This window comes from Suricata suricatta, chromosome 11, assembly GCF_006229205.1.
Source record: "Suricata suricatta isolate VVHF042 chromosome 11, meerkat_22Aug2017_6uvM2_HiC, whole genome shotgun sequence".
Classification (NCBI taxonomy): Eukaryota; Metazoa; Chordata; class Mammalia; order Carnivora; family Herpestidae; genus Suricata; species Suricata suricatta.
The window spans coordinates 49,878,206-49,880,669 of NC_043710.1; positions in this window are offsets into that span (position 1 = coordinate 49,878,206).

Here is a 2,464-nt window from a genome sequence, read left to right on the forward strand (position 1 = left end):
CCACTTAACCTAATATGTTTCTGATTCATCCATATTCCTGTATTAGTAGTTCATTCTTATCATTCCCATTTATTTGAATAGTATCCAATTGTATGGGTGTGTCATGGTTTCTTATCCATTCACCAGTTGAAGGATGTTTGTGATGTTTCCAATTTTGTTAATTATGAAAAAAATTACATAAACATTCATGGAAAGATTTCTGATTCAGTATAAATTGTCTATTTACTGGAGTAAATAACCTCAGAGTAAAGTTGCTCAGTTGTACACTATGTATTTATAAGAAATTGGCAAACTATTGTCCACAGTGACTGAACCATTTTGCATTCTCAATTTTATTCTAATTTTGCATTTTGTTAAGCTGTAAAATGCATGCTCATTAAATGTTGATCCAAGATAAATGAAATATTGCCTGCAGCCTTAAATTGCATGTCTTCCCAATTAGCATTAAAGAAACAAAAGGGAGTCTTGAGAAGTAAGCAGGATTATTTATGCAAGTAAAGAAGGAGGTGTGACTCAAGATAGAAAGTCATCTGGGGAAACACACATACACACTCACACACAGCTAGAGAATAAAAACATTAATTGCAGTTAAATACTATTTAGTTAGCAATCGTGGAAGGATCTCCATTAGAATATAGTTTATATTCTCAAAGTCCTTTCAGGCTCCTTGTCCTCATAGGTAATGATACTAATTTAATATTTTATAAAATTATAAACTATTTTTGTTTTTTGTCAGACAACTGAGTCATATCAGCTTTGTTGATAAGCACAACTGCAGTGTGTGGGTGGGAGAATGGGCAAGAACAATGTGGGGAGCCTGATGACCATCGCAAGAGTCATAAAGGGTAGAAAAGGACATAGAAACTAAAGATATAAACATGTATTTCAAGATAATTTTCTCTAAGAAATGGAGTATATCTGGAGGGGAAACATGGTTCAAGGAAAGGTGCTTTAAGATGGGAACACTAGTGCACGTTGGTAACGTATGGCAAATGTTTCAGAAGAGACAGATAGGATTCAGAGGAGAAGCAAGTAATTCCAAGACCAGTTTCTTTGAATAGTAAGAGAGCTAGGTAGCAAAAGCACTAGAGGAAAGTTTGGCCTCCAATGGGCTTTTTTTAATTTAAATTCAAGTTAGTTAGCATACAGTGAGTGTAGTACTGGCTTCAGGAGTAGAACCGATTGATTCATTTCTTACTTTTAATACCAATCGCTCATCCCAGCAAGTATCTTCCTTAATTCCCATCACCCATTTAGCCCATTTCCCCACCCACCTCCCCTCCATCAACCCTGTTTGTTCTCTGTATTTAAGTCTCTTAAAAAATAAATAAAAATAAAATTAAATAAAAAAATTAAAAGAGTCTCTTATGGTTTGCTTTCTCTGTTTTTTTAACATATTTTATTTTTCCTTCTTTTCCTCTATGTCATCTGTGGGTTTTTTTTTCCTTAAATTTCACATATCAGCGAAATCATATAATATTTGTGTTTTTCCCTGAGTTATTTCCCTTACCATAATACACTCTAGGTCTATTTATGGTGTTGCAAATGGCAAGATTTCATTCTTTTTGATCACCAAGTAATATTCCATCACATATACCACTTCTTCTTCATCTATTTACCAGCCCATGAACATCTGGGTTCTTTCCATAATTTAGCTATTTTTTTTATAGCCCTGCTGTAAGCATTGGGGTGCATGTACCCTTTGAGTCAGTATTTTTGTATCCTTTGGATAAATACCTAGTAGGCAATTACTGGGTCATAGGGTAGCTCTACTTTTGAGTTTTTAAGGCATACCCCCTACTATTTAGAGTGGATGCACTAGTTTGCATTCCCACTAACAGAGCAAAAGTGTTCCCCTTTCTCTACATCCTGTCCAACATCTTTTGTTTCCTGAGTTGTTAATTTTAGCCATTCTGACAGGTGGGAGGTAGTACCTCATCATGATTATCATTTGTATTTCCTTGATGATGAGTGATGTTGAGCATCTTTTTATGTATCTGTTAGCCAATGGGATCTTTTAAGTGACAAAAAGCTATGTGCAGATGGCTGCTAAATTTGGTAGTGGAAGATGAGGAAGTCCTAAATGATTCCTCTTTTGTCAAGGATGTATGATCCAAAGTCATAAGCTGAGAGTGAAGGTGTAACATGGTATTTTCAGAGAGTAACAGATGATATTAGGGTGGTACAACGGAATGATAAGACTGTATGGCAAAAAGTCAAAGTTTCCAAATCAATTTGAGTTAAATACAATGACAATGAATATACCAATAGAATTTAGGGGACATAGAGCTGATGATTCACAAGTTAACCAGGAAGATTAAATAGATAATAAAACTTAAGAAAAAGTTGGTGAGGAAGAATAAGAGCCTTAATAGAACACTGGAACCAGAGAACTAGTCCAGAGATACTCTTTATTATGTATTTATAAGAAGATAGTTGATAGTCAAACAATTGTAAAAAAAAA